General features: G+C 44.8%; 1 long non-coding RNA gene across 1 annotated transcript; it reads right to left on the bottom strand.

Moving 5' to 3' along the window:
* Window positions 1-205: 205 nt before the first annotated feature.
* LOC141156537 (uncharacterized) lies at window positions 206-15,154 on the bottom strand. Its single transcript, XR_012247659.1, has 7 exons — window positions 14,990-15,154; window positions 14,873-14,909; window positions 14,736-14,798; window positions 1,631-1,658; window positions 783-819; window positions 646-708; window positions 206-320 (listed from the first exon to the last, which is right to left on the bottom strand). It is a non-coding gene; the product is annotated as an uncharacterized lncRNA (long non-coding RNA).
* Between the last annotated feature and the right edge of the window lie 228 nt (window positions 15,155-15,382).

Raw genomic sequence — 15,382 nt, 5'->3', positions numbered from 1 at the left:
TTTTACTCTCCCCAGGATGACACAAGGGTAGAAAAGTCCTTGCGGATCCATGATGCGTTCATCTTTATGAACGTGAGTCTGTCTACATTGTCAGTGAATAGAAAATTAGCGTGCACACTGTCAAATAGAGTTGAGGTGCAGATGCAATGGACAGGAAATGTCCTCAAATCACGTAAAAATTAATTCATCGCACACACATAGGAAGTTTTCCTTTTTAGTGCCAATTTATTTATACAAATGAAATGTACGAAAAATAACAATGGTGAAGGCGACAATAGGTAGACGTTTCGGCCACACTCGCCTTATTCATTAATTCGCTACTGCAAAAAAGATAAATAGCATGATGAGAAAAAAATATAACAAAAGATGCATAATTGAAAGTCATACGTAAGATTACATCTCGGTTGACACTGAGTTACGAAAGAGGTAGGTAACGGAATAGACGGTGTCAAAAAAATGGAGGAGGGGAAAGGGGGGGATGGAAAGCGGAGGGAGAGAGAGGAGGGGGGGTGGGGGTTGGGGTGTTGGGGTGGAGGGTTGGGATAGGATGGAGGCAGAGGAATATTATATACAAATAAAAGCAGTTAAAAACAGTCAAGGTATACCAGGGGGAGCACAGGTATTTGAGTATAGGGGGTTCCTTACTTGTATCAAGTTTGTTTAAGTAGGAAGGCACCATAGAATGTAGAGAGAAGTTCCAGTCAGAAGCTGCAACAATGAGGGGATACGGATCAGTATCATGAGGCATGGGGTAGAATGCCTAAGTTAGTGGATATAAGTACCTTAACAAAAGACAGGGGTTCATCAGCCTGTGGAGAGCTGAAATAGAAGTAATGCCGGTTACTAGTGCTGTCAAAAGGTTTGGATAAGAAGTAAAGCCCATAGGGGTCAATAAGTACCTGCAGTTCCTGTATCAGGGGTGTCTCTAGATGGGGAGTCCCATAAATGGTAGAAGTGGAGGGTACAGGCAGCGTTCCCAGGTTAGGCTGTTGGTAGTGTGGGAGTCAGGCTGCCTTATGTACACAGTGCTGCGTGCTGCAGGAAGTGCGTCATCAGGGGGCGTGTCCCGGAAGTGGCATGTTGCTGGTTCGTCATGTGACAGTGGTTGTTTATTGGTAGCCATGGTAACCAGCCACATCGCACTGTGTAGGGGGTTGTAGTGAGAGAGGGAGTAACTGTGGGTGTGTACAGAGTCACAGAGCTCTGCATGGAGGGCTGAACTGGGAGTAGCAGTGGGATATACAGAGGAATGACGTGCTGTAAGCAGGTCACATGTGGGAGGTGATGCATGCAGGTTATCATGGTGATGCGAACCTGATATTTGTAGTGTATGAACTGACCCATCATGGCATAGAAGCACAGAGTTTAGTAACCCACAGCAATGGTATGGTAACAGGTAGGAGGTAATGTAAAGTAACCCTATATATTGGGGAGTGACATGCTATGGCAAGTACGGACGATTCTCCTGAATAATTATGCACAACATGCTATATGGTATATATACTCATAGAGAGGTAGAGAGAAAGAGAATGTCAGGTAATGCCTGTCATGATGTAAAGTGGGGGGGGAAAGGGGGGGTTAGTGGTCATGCGTATAAAGACGAAGCGGTAGTGGGGTAGTAGGTACTCACCCGAAAGAAGGAGGATTTTTCAATGGGTCTGTAAAAGAAGGAGTGCGTTAGAAGGTCCAATTTAATACACTATTGAATCCCCAAGGGGGTGATTTGTCAGGTATATATACCACTATTAGGGAACACGTTAGTAAGTCCAATTTATTTCACTATGAGAATTTGGAAGGTATGTATCCCACTAGGATAAAGAGTATGTCAGTAGGTCCAATTTATTTCCCTATTGAGTTCCCCAGGAGAGAGGGTTTGCAGGGTATAGATCCAGTAGTTCTCACGTTGTTTGAGAAGCCTGATGTGGTTACCACCCCGTCTGGGTCTGGCTACGTGTTCTAAAACCTGAAAACGGAGTTGGGCAACGGTATGCTTTGCTTTAGATAAATGGTCAGGTAGTGGGAGCCAATTTTTACTGCAGCGGATTGTGGATTTATGACTTGCAATCCGGTCACGTACGTGCTGTGTCGTCTCTCCTACATAGAGTAGGCCGCAAGGGCACTTGATGACATAAATGACGAAGTTGGAATCGCATGTGAAGAAGCCCTTGATTGGATAACTCTTTCCTGTCCTGGGGTGGGTGACAGAGTCGGATGTAATGATATTAGAGCAGGCGGCACAGTTGAGACAGGGGAATGTCCCGTTGCGACGGGTATTGAGTAAACGATGGGATGGGAATGTCCGTGTGCTGCCAAGGTCTGCTCTAACGATTTTATCCTTAATGTTGCATGTTCTCCTGGTGCACATAAGAGCCGGGGTTGAAAATGCCGGAACCTCTGGATAGGCTTTGGAAAGAAGGGGCCAGTGTTTTTTGATGGTGGCGTGTATTTTTGGCATAAAAGGATGATATGTGTGAACGAATGGTATCCTTTCAATTTTTACGGTGGGTGTATGTTGTGGTGTAGGGGTCAGGGCCCGATTCCTTTCTAGTAGGAGGAGTTTGGTGGGATAGTTGCGTTCCTGAAATTTTTGTGACATGTCTTGTAATCGCTGTGGAAGAATGTTCTGGTATGAAACAATCCGGGTGACCCTATGGAACTGAGAACGGGGTAGGCTATTCTTTGTAGTTTTGGCATGGCAACTGGAGTAGTGTAGCAAGCTGTTGCAGTCGGTGGGTTTAGTTAATAGATCAGTGGTAAGTTTGCCACGGCCGTCCTGAATGACTAATGTATCAAGGAAAGAAATCTTGTCTGCATCGTGGTTAAGAGTGAATTGTAACTCTGGTCTAATGGAGTTGAGATGGGTGAAAAAGGTGGTAAGAGTATCAATCGGGCCCTGCCAGATAAGGAAGACGTCATCAATGTAACGGTAATAGGTGGTGCAGTATATTTTAAAGAGATCATTGTTGTAGACAAATTCCTCCTCAAATTTATGCATATACGCATTAGCATACGCTGGCGCTACGTTGGAGCCCATTGCAGTCCCCTGTGTCTGTATGTAGAATTTATTCCTGAATAAAAAGAAGTTCTCATGTAGTATAAGGGACAGTAGTTCCAGGCAAAATTCAATTGATGATGGTGCTAAGTTAGATTGCAGGAGAAGATGTGAGGTAGCTTCCAAACCCTTGTCGTGGGTTATGGAGGTGTATAGGCTGTTCACGTCCATCGTGACCAATCGGCTGCCTCCTCTCTCTCCCTCCCCTTTCCACCCCCCCTTTCCCCTCCTCCCTTTTTTTGACACCGTCTATTCCGTTACCTACCTCTTTCGTAACTCAGTGTCAACCGAGATGTATTCTTATGTATGACTTTCAATTATGCATCTTTTGTTATATTTTTTTCTCATCATGCTATTTATCTTTTTTGCAGTAGCGACTTAATGAATAAGGCCAGTGTGGCCGAAACGTCTACCTATTGTCGCCTTCACCACTGTTATTTTTCCTATATTTCATTTGTATAAATAAATTGGCACTAAAAAGCAAAACTTCCTATGAGTGTGCGATGAATTAATTCTTACGTGATTTGAGGACATTTCCAGTCCATTGCATCTGCACCTCAACTCTATTTGACAGTGTGCACGCTAATTTTCTATTTACTGAACTTAACTCTTCAGCGTCTGCACCAGTCTCCCTAATGTCAACCGACACTTTTGCGTATGATGACACGACAAGCCTTAATATCTTGTCATTAGTCAAAACCTCTAATGATTTTCTCAAGACCCCTTCAGAAGAAATAAGGAGCAGGGACTACGAGAGAAAGAGACGGCGATTGGTCTCCTATGACCTACATGCAGTTACTCTGGCTGAGTACCATAAACAAGGAAAAATCCCCAGGGGGTTCAGGAGTCACCTCCGCCCTACACTATTCTCCGATAACCCGGAGTATTGTGAAAAATTCAAGAAAATACTTAACAAGTGTTCCCTTGATATTATTATACTTACTGTTGAATTTTTGCAGAAAGCTATCCAAGAAAGTGAGAAATCCATTATCGCCATCGAAGCACAACTGACCGCCAACCTGTCATCAACTGATTGGACTGCCCTGAAGAATAGAACCGATAAGATCCTATTGGAACACCAGCAAACCCTTCAGGAACGGAAAAGACAGAAGTTCCACCGAGACAACAAGGACTACATGAACAACCGAGTATACAGATGGAACGTCTCTACAGACCCCCAACCTCGCCGCCACTTTCCGGGAAACCGCAATCCGAACTCACACAGCTCCGGCAGCGATTCCTCTACTGAACTGAACGACCAACGTTTTTTATGGGGAAACCGGAAAGGCGGACGCCGAAACGCAGACCAACTAGGAGGTCGAGGAGGCGAAAGGATGACAACGCGCTCCCAGGTAAGATACCAAACCTGGTGAGGAATATTTCGGGCTACACATTAGCCCCTGCAGAACTCTCGGTCTTACAGAAAGGCCTGTCCTTCTGTCCGACACCCAACTGGGACTCTTTCCAGCTGGAAAAGGACTTGCAACGGTTCTATCACTCTATACGTCTCAAGACCCATTTCAGTCTATCTAATGAGATCACCGTGAGCAGGATACCTCCATCCGGGGGTACCCCGGTCCCGGAACTCTCCATTACTACCCTTGGCCTACGTAACCCGAGCTCTTTCAACCCCCCTCATACCAATCATGCAGCAGAAACCACTATAGCCCTGATTGACAAAGACATCAGGAGTTTAATACACCAACAACGCCTGGGATTTTTTCCAACCCATCAAAATCTCACTAGTCGACGAGAGACAGGCCCTTAAAAACCTACAGAACAACAAACACATTGTTATCCAATCCGCTGACCAGGGGGGAGCCACGGTTATAATGGACAAATCAGCTTACGCGGACGAAATTCTTCGCCAATTGGCAAACATTGCTACATACAGACACATAAGCCAGGACCCCACCAGTACCATCCACTCCAAAATCCAAACTATCCTGAAAAAATACCTTCACAACAACACGATTGACTCCAAAAATGCTTCTTTCCTGACTAGAGATGAGCGGTGTTCGACTAGAACTGTTCGCCAATCTCAAATTCGAGCTGTTTTGGGCAGTGTTCGAGTTGTTCGACGAACCCGAACGATTTGCAAAAAATTCGGCTGTTCGAGGTTATGTTCGATAACTGTTCGTGCACCAAAAGTGTGTCCTGCATGTCTGGCGCTATTTAGAGCACCAATCATGCAGGGATTGTCTGAAACTCACTGTAATGCCACAGCCATGGTGGTTGTGGCATTAGAGTGATTGCCCAAATCAATGGGAACTGTGCTCACAGTGAAACATGAAAAGCCGGCAATTCAGCAGCGGCATACACTGGTACCGACAATTTAGAACCGAAAGAATAGAGCATCACACATAGATTAGATAGATAGAAACATGTCAGTCACATATATAAGAAGTACAGTGACAGTGTTGATTACTGTACTTGTCATTTAGTGTAAAGGATTTATTAAAAAAATATTTTAGTGTTTTCATGCACCGTCTCTTTAAAAAAGCCGGCCGGCAATTCAGCAGCGGTACCCGAAAATTTAGAATGGAAGGAATAGAGAATCACACATAGATTAGATAGATAGAAACATGTCAGTCACATATATATGAAGTACAGTGACAGTGTTGATTACTGTACTTGTCATTTAGTGTTAAAATAAAGGATTTATTTTAAAAAATATTGGCGTGGGGTTCCCCGTAATTTTAGGCTCTAGCGGAGGTTAAGCAGACAGCTGGGGCAGATGTTTGAAGCCTGGGAAGGGGGTAATACCCACGGAGCTTCCCAGGCTACTAATATCAGCCCCCAGCTGAATACCTAGCCTTTACTAGCTATTAAAATGGGGGACCCCCCAAAAAATTGATGTGGGGTCCCCCCTATTTTAATAGCTAGCAAAGGCTAGGCAGACAGCTGGGGGCTGATATTAATAGCCCAGGAAGGGTGTCATGAATATTGGCCCCCTCCCAGGCTAGAAACACCAGCCGTCAGCCGCCCCAGAAATGGCACATCCATAGGATGCGCCAATTCTGGCACTTAGCCTCGCTCTTCTCACTGCCCTGTAGCGGTGGCAGTGGGGTAATAGGGCTAGGGTTGATGTCAGCTTATAATGCCAGCTGGCATCAAGTCCAGGTTAGTAATGGAGAGTCGTCTATAAGACACCCCCATTACTAACCCCATAGTCAAAGTTAAAAAAAAACACAAACACCCAGAATAAAGTCCTTTAATTGAAATAAAGACACAATTCTTTATTGTTCTAAATTAAACCATACTTACAATCACGCCCATTCCAGCTGAAGCCAACGATCCCCTGCAATAAAAGAAAAATAATAAAGCAACATAATCCTTACCTTTCCATGGTTCCCAGGACAGCTTCAGCTCTGCTACATCGAGATGACAGGCTGGACTGCAGCAGAAAGCTGCCATCCAGCCTGTCATCCTGCAGACACTGAGAAGCGCAGGCATGCTTGCGCTCCACAGTGTCTCTCTGTGACGGCATCCAGATGAGCCAAGGTCATGTCCAATGAACTCAGCTCACCTCATGCACGTCACTGACAGCGTTGGAAAATTCTCACGCTGAAGCGCTGAGTGCAGGAGAATTCTCCCACGCTGTCAGTGACGTGCATGAGGTGAGCCGAGTTCATTGGACATTAACTCGGCTTATCTGGATGCCCTCACAGAGAGACACTGTGGAGTGCAAGCAAGCCTGCGCTTCTCAGTGTCTTCGTGATGACAGGCTGGTTGGCAGCGTTCTGTTGCGGTCCAGCCTGTCATCTCGATGTAGCAGAGCTGAAGCTGTCATGGGAACCATGGAAAGGTAAGGATGATGTTGCTTTATTATTTTTCTTTTATTTCAGGAGATCGTTGGCTTCAGCTGGAATGGGCGTGACGGTAAGTATGGTTTAATTTAGAACAATAAAGAATTGTGTGTTTATTTCAATTAAAGGACTTTTTTCTTGGTGTTGTGTTTTTTTTAAATACTTTACTAGAAATTCATGGTGGTCATGTCTAATATTGGCGTGACCAATTAAAAAAAATTGAAGTGGGGCTTCGCACTATATTTGTGTCCAGCCAGGTACAGCAGGCAGGAACGGGCTGCCCCCAACCACTAGCTGCCTATTTGTACCTGGCCGGACACAACAATATAGAGAAGGCCTTTTTTTCTTAATTATTTCATGAATTTCATGAAATAATTAAAAAAAAAATACGTGGGGCTTCACCCTATTTTTGTGTCCAGCCAGGTACAACTAGGCAGCTGGGGGCTGGAATCTGCAGCGCAGGGAGGCCCAAGCTTTCTGGGCCCCACCCGCTGCAAATTGCAGTCCGCAGCCGCCCCGGAAAATGGCGCGTTCATAGAAGCGCCATCTTCTGGCGCTGTACCCAACTCATCCAGGGCCCTGGTGCGGTGGCTCACTGGTTAATAAAGGGGTTAGGACCAGCTTGGTATTATCAGCTGGCCCTAAGCCCAAAATTCATGGGGTCACGCCAGTATTAGACATGACCGCCATGAATTTCTAGTAAAGTATTTAAAAAAAACACAACACCCAGAATAAAGTCCTTTAATTGAAATAAACACACAATTCTTTATTGTTCTAAATTAAACCATACTTACCATCACGCCCATTCCAGCTGAAGCCAACGATCTCCTGAAATAAAAGAAAAATAATAAACCAACATCATCCTTACCTTTCCATGGTTCCCATGACAGCTTGAGCTCTGCTACATCGAGATGACTGGCTGGACCGCAGCAGAACGCTGCCATCCAGCCTGTCATCCCGCAGACACTGAGAAGAGCAGGCATGCTTGCGCTCCTCAGTGTCTCTCTGTGACGGCATCCAGATGAGCCGAGGTCATGTCCAATGAACTCAGCTCACCTCATGCACGTCACTGACAGCGTGGGAAAATTCTCCTGTGCTCAGCGCTTCAGCGTGAGAATTCTCCCACGCTGTCAGTGACGTGCATGAGGTGAGCTGAGATCATTGGACATGAACTCACTTCATGCACGTCACTGACAGCGTGGGAAAATTCTCATGCTGAAGCGCTGAGTGCAGGAGAATTTTCCCACGCTGTCAGTGACGTGCAAGAGGTGAGCCGAGTTCATTGGACATGACCTCGGCTCATCTGGATGCCGTCACAGCGAGACACTGAGGAGCGAAGCAAGCCTGCTTTTCTCAGTGTCTGCGGGTTGACAGGCTGGATGGCAGCGTTCTGCTGCGGTCCAGCCTGTCATCTCAATGTAGCAGAGCTGGAGCTGTCCTGGGAACCATCGAAAGGTAAGGATGATGTTGGTTTATTATTTTATTTTTATTGCAGGAGATCGTTGGCTTCAGCTGGAAGGGCGATACGGTAAGTATGGATTAATTTAGAACAATAAAGAATTGTGTGTTTATTTCAATTGAAGGACTTTATTCTGGATGTTTGTGTTTTTTTAACTTTCACTATGGGGTTAGTAATGGGGGTGTCTTATAGACGCCTCTCCATTACTAACCTGGGCTTGATGTCAGCTGGCATTATAAGCTGACATCAACACCAGCCCTATTACCCCACTGCCACCGCTACAGGGCAGTGGGAAGAGCGAGGCTAAGTGCCAGAATTGACGCATCCTATGGATGCGCCATTTCTGGGGCAGCTGACGGCTGGTGTTTCTAGCCTGGGAGGGGGCCAATATTCATGGCACCCTTCCTGAGCTATTAATATCAGCCCCCAGCTGTCTGCCTAGCCTTTGCTAGCTATTAAAATAGGGGGGACCCCACGTCATTTTTTTGGGGGGTCCCCCATTTTAATAGCTAGTAAAGGCTAGGTATTCAGCTGGGGGCTGATATTAGTAGCCTGGGAAGCTCCGTGGGTATTACCCCCTTCCCAGGCTTCAAACATCTGCCCCAGCCGTCTGCTTAACCTCCGCTAGAGACTAAAATTACGGGGAACCCCACGCTAATTTTTTTTTACTAAATCCTTTATTTTAACACTAAATGACAAGTACAGTAATCAACACTATCACTGTACTTATTATATATCTGACTGACATGTTTCTATCTATCTAATCTATGTGTGATGCTCTATCTTTCTGTTCTAAATTGTCGAGTACAGATGCTGAATTGCCGGCCGGCTTTTTTAAAGAGACGGTGCATGAAAACACTATTATTTTTTTAAATAAATCCTTTACATTAAATGACAAGTACAGTAAGCAACACTGTCACTGTACTTATTATTTATGTGACTGACATGTTTCTATCTATCTAATCTATGTGTGAAGCTCTATTCTTTCTGTTCTAAATTGTCGGGTACCGCTGCTGAATTGCCGGCCGGCTTTTTTAAAGATAGTGTCTTCTAAGCAGTTTGTCAGCTTTTTGACACCTTTGAAGGTGTTTTCTATGTGTTTTTGTTTGCCTGCCATTGGTTTTAACGGTGTTCGACGGTGTTCTAAGGTGTTCGACGAACAGTTCCTCTAACATCCCGGTGTTGGACGAACCAAACCGAACCCGAACACTATGGGGGTGGCTCAACACTATTCCTGACCAATACCCACCCCATCTCTCCCGTATTCTACATCTTACCAAAAATCCACAAGTCTGTTACTAACCCTCCTGGTCGACCTATTGTAGCTTCCACAGATTCCATCCTATCAACACTGGCAATCTACCTGGAGAAGCTCCTGACACCACTTGTAAAAAATACACGAGCCTTTCTACTCGACACGAATGCTTTTTTAGGAATAATCAGGAATATCCCCTGTCTTCCACCAGGCAGCCGATTGGTCACGATGGACGTGAACAGCCTATACACCTCCAAAACCCACGACAAGGGTTTGGAAGGTACCTCACATCTTCTCCTGCAATATAACTTAGCACCATCATCAATTGAATTTTGCCTGGAACTACTGTCCCTTATACTACATGAGAACTTCTTTTTATTCAGGGATAAATTCTACATACAGACACAGGGGACTGCAATGGGCTCCAACGTAGCGCCAGCGTATGCTAATGCATATATGCATAAATTTGAGGAGGAATTTGTCTACAACAATGATCTCTTTAAAATATACTGCAACACCTATTACCGTTACATTGATGATGTCTTCCTTATCTGGCAGGGCCCGATTGATACTCTTACCACCTTTTTCACCCATCTCAACTCCATTAGACCAGAGTTACCATACACTCTGAACCACGATGCAGGCAAGATTTCTTTCCTTGATAAATTAGTCATTCAGGACGGCCGTGGCAAACTTACCACTGATCTATTCACTAAACCCACCGACTGCAACAGCTTGCTACACTACTACAGTTGCCATGCCAAAGCTACAAAGAATAGCCTACCCCGTTCTCAGTTCCATAGGGTCACCCGGATTGTTTCAGACCAGAACATTCTTCCACAGCGATTACAAGACATGTCACAAAAATTTCAGGAACGCAACTATCCCACCAAACTCCTCCTACTAGAAAGGAACCAGGCCCTGACCCCTACACCACAACATCCACCCACCGTAAAAATTGAAAGGATACCATTCATTCACACATATCATCCTTTTATGCCAAAAATACACGCCACCATCAAAAAACACTGGCCCCTTCTTTCCAAAGCCTATCCAGAGATTCCGGCATTTTCAACCCCGTCTCTTATGTGCACCAGGAGAACATGCAACATTAAGGATAAAATCGTTAGAGCAGACCTTGGCAGCACACGGACACTCCCATCCCAACGTTTACTCAATACCCGTCGCAACGGGACATTCCCCTGTCTCAACTGTGCCGCCTGCTCTAATATCATTAAATCCGACTCTGTCACCCACCCCAGGACAGGAAAGAGTTATCCAATCAAGGGCTTCTTCACATGCGATTCCAACTTCGCCATTTATGTCATCAAGTGCCCTTGTGGCCTACTCTATGTAGGAGAGACGACACAGCACGTACGTGACCGGATTGCAAGTCATAAATCCACAATCCGCTGCAGTAAAAATTGGCTCCCACTACCTGACCATTTCTCTAAAGCAAAGCATACCGTTGCCCAACTCCGTTTTCAGGTTTTAGAACACGTAGCCAGACCCAGACGGGGTGGTAACCACATCAGGCTTCTCAAACAACGTGAGACCTACTGGATCTATACCCTGCAAACCCTCTCTCCTGGGGGACTCAATAGGGAAATAAATTGGACCTACTGACATACTCTTTTTCCTAGTGGGATACATACCTTCCAAATTCTCATAGTGAAATAAATTGGACTTACTAACGTGTTCCCTATTAGTGGTATATATACCTGACAAATCACCCCCTTGGGGATTCAATAGTGTATTAAATTGGACCTTCTAACGCACTCCTTCTTTTACAGACCCATTGGAAAATCCCCCTTCCTTCGGGTGAGTACCTACTACCCCACTACCGCTTCGTCTTTATACGCATGACCACTAACCCCCCCTTCCCCCCCCCACTTTACATCGTGGCAGGCATTACCTGACATTCTCTCTCTCTCTACCTCTCTATGAGTATATATACCATATAGCATGTTGCGCATAATTATTCAGGAGAATCGTCCGTACTTGCCATAGCATGTCACTCCCCAATATATAGGGTTACTTTACATTACCTCTTACCTGTTACCATACCATTGCTGTGGGTTACTAAACTCTGTGCTTCTATGCCATGATGGGTCAGTTCATACCCTACAAATATCAGGTTCGCATTACCATGATAACCTGCATGCATCACCTCCCACATGTGACCTGCTCACAGCACGTCATTCCTCTGTATATCCCACTGCTACTCCCAGTTCAGCCCTCCATGCAGAGCGATGTGGCTGGTTACCATGGCTACCAATAAACAACCACTGTCACATGACGAACCAGCAACATGCGACTTCCGGGACACGCCCCCTGATGACGCACTTCCTGCAGCACGCAGCACTGTTTACATAAGGCAGCCAGACTCCCACACTACCAACAGCCTCCACCCCTTTATTTAACAACTCCATACAGACCATGGTTGGCAAGTTAGAACCACTGGTGTTTTGTGGAAAAGCACATGTACACTGTGTTCCAAATTATTATGCAAAAAGTGTTTACGAGTGATAAGGTAGGAATTTTTTTGTTTGGCAGTTAAACTCATTGATGGTTTATGTGTGTCATGGCTCTTTATATCACTGTAAGCAATTGCAGACACCTGTGCTAATTAGTTTGGCAGGTGTGTCCAATGAAAGGCAAGACTACTTAAGAAGGCTGTCCCACATTATTAAGCAGCCTACAATTTCTGCCAAAATGGGAAAGAAAAAGGATGTGTCGGCTGCTGAGAAGCAACAAATTTTGGAGTGTTTAGGTCAAGGCATGACTACAATCAACATTGCCAAGACACTTCATCCTGATCATCGCACAATCAAGAAGTATGTAGCTGATTCACAGTACACACGTGTGCGTGCTGATAAGGGGAAATTGAGGACTCTTTCCTACAGGCAATTACATCAGGTTAAAAGAGCAGCGGCAAAAAAGCCTTGTCATAGCAGCAGACAAGTTTTTGAAGCTGCTGGTGCCTCCAACGTCCCCCGAAAAACAAGATGCAGGGTCCTTCAGAGGTTTGCAGCTGTGCGTTAGCCATCCTGTCGACCTCCTCTATCCTCTGTACACAAGCAGAAGCGGCTCCAGTGGGCCAAACAATACATGAAGACTGACTTCAAAACTGTTTTGTTCACCGATGAGTGCCGTGCAACGCTCAATGGTCCAGATGGATGGAGTGGAGGATGGCTGGTTGATGGACACCCCATGAAAACATGGCTACAGCGCCAACAAGGAGGAGATGGAGTAATGTTTTGGGCTGGAATCATGGGGAGAGAGATTGTCGGCCCCTTTAGGATCCCTGAAGGGGTAAATATGAACTCCATAATGTATGTGGAGTTTCTCAAACAGCACTTCCTTCCATGTTTCAAGAAGAAGAACCGTGTATTCCGCAGCAAGATCATTTTCATGCATGATAATGCACCGTCTCATGCTGCACATAACACATCTGCATCTCTGGCTGATATGGGCTTAAAAGGGGACAAACTTATGGTGTGACCCCCATGTTCCCCTGACCTCAACCCCATTGAGAACCTCTGGAGCATCATCAAAAGGAGTGTCTATGATGGCGGGAGGCAGTTCACATCTAAGCAACAGCTCTGGGAGGGTATTCTGTCCTCATGCAAAACAATTGAAGCAGAAACCATCCAAAACCTGACAAATTCAATGGACGAGAGAGTTCAGAAGCTCCTTTCGAACAAGGGGTCCTATGTGCAAATGTAACATCACCTAGAATAAAGTTTTGAGTTGAAAACTGTTTGATTTCAGTTTCTAATAACCTGCTAATGCTTATAATTTCAAAAATGACCATTTTTTGTTCTTTATTAAAATTAAAAGGTTGATTGAAGAGTGTGGGGGATCTAAGAGTGTGGCAACCCAGTAGTCAGGATTACTTCGAATTCTGAGGGTCATGTTGCAGGTAGTGCAGCAAGAAGGCACTCATGTGTCTTGCGCATCTAGGAGCCCAAAAATTATTTTCCGGGCTAGATGCAGCTAAAAATTATTATTAATTTGAAAGCTGGTAGAGCTTAGTATAGATGGCCTAATAGAATCAGTACTGCAAACTGCTACAAGGCCAAAATTATTTTACAGGCAAGATAGAGATAAACATGATTAGTAATAATTTGAAATCTGGTGGAGCTTAGTATAGATGGCCTATTAGAATCAGTACTGCAAACTGCTACAAGGCCTAAATTATTTTACAGGCAAGATACACATAATCATGATTAGTAATAATTTGAAATCTGGAGGAGCTTAGTATAGATGGCCTAATAGAATCAGTACTGCAAACTGCTACAAGGCCAAAATTATTTTACAGGCAAGATACAGATAAACATGATTAGAAATAATTTGAAATCTGGTGGAGCTTAGTATAAATGGCCTAATGGAATCAGTACTGCACACTGCTACTTTGACCAAAATTATTTTCCAGGCAAGATACAGATAAAAATGATAATTAATTTGAAAGCTTAAAACGGATGGTGAGGTGATTTTACCAAATCCTCAAGCTTTTACTCTCCCCAGGATGACACAAGGGTAGAAAAGTCCTTGCGGATCCATGATGCATTCATCTTTATGAACGTGAGTCTGTCTACATTGTCAGTGAATAGAAAATTAGCGTGCACACTGTCAAATAGAGTTGAGGTGCAGATGCAATGGACTGGAAATGTCCTCAAATCACGTAAAAATTAATTCATCGCACACTCATAGGAAGTTTTGCTTTTTAGTGCCAATTTATTTATACAAATGAAATGTAGGAAAAATAACAATGGTGAAGGCGACAATAGGTAGACGTTTCGGCCACACTGGCCTTATTCATTAAGTCGCTACTGCAAAAAAGATAAATAGCATGATGAGAAAAAAATATAACAAAAGATGCATAATTGAAAGTCATACGTAAGAATACATCTCGGTTGACACTGAGTTACGAAAGAGGTAGGTAACGGAATAGACGGTGTCAAAAAAATGGAGGAGGGGAAAGGGGGGGATGGAAAGGGGAGGGAGAGAAAGGAGGGGGGGTGGGGGTTGGGGGGTTGGGGTGGAGGGTTGGGATAGGATGGAGGCAGAGGAATATTATATACAAATAAAAGCAGTTAAAAACAGTCAAGGTATACCAAGGGGAGCACATGTATTTGAGTATAGGGGGTTCCTTACTTGTATCAAGTTTGTTTTAGTAGGAAGGCACCATAGAATGTAGAGAGAAGTTCCAGTCAGAAGCTGCAACAATGAGGGGATACGGATCAGTATCATGAGGCATGGAGTAGAATGCCTAAGTTAGTGGATATAAGTACCTTAACAAAAGAGAGGGGTTCATCAGCCTGTGGAGAGCTGAAATAGAAGTAATGCCGGTTACCAGTGCTGTCAAAGGGTTTGGATAAGGAGTAAAGCCCATAAGGGTCAATAAGTACCTGCAGTTCCTGTAACAGGGGTGTCTCTAGATGGGGAGTCCCATAAATGGTAGAAGTGGAGGGTACAGGCAGCGTTCCCAGGTTAGGCTGTTGGTAGTGTGGGAGTCAGGCTGCCTTATGTACACAGTGCTGCGTGCTGCAGGAAGTGCGTCATCAGGGGGCGTGTCCCGGAAGTGGCATGTTACTGGTTCATCATGTGACAGTGGTTGTTTATTGGTAGCCATGGTAACCAGCCACATCGCACTGTGTAGGGGGTTGTAGTGAGAGAGGGAGTAACTGTGGGTGTGTACAGAGTCACAGAGCTCTGCATGGAGGGCTGAACTGGGAGTAGCAGTGGGATATACAGAGGAATGACGTGCTGTGAGCAGGTCACATGTGGGAGGTGATGCATGC

This window comes from Phyllobates terribilis, unplaced genomic scaffold, assembly GCF_046119375.1.
Source record: "Phyllobates terribilis strain yellow unplaced genomic scaffold, ASM4611937v1 Scaffold_8__6_contigs__length_399053987, whole genome shotgun sequence".
Classification (NCBI taxonomy): Eukaryota; Metazoa; Chordata; class Amphibia; order Anura; family Dendrobatidae; genus Phyllobates; species Phyllobates terribilis.
This window is presented reverse-complemented; position numbering and strand designations above follow the sequence as displayed.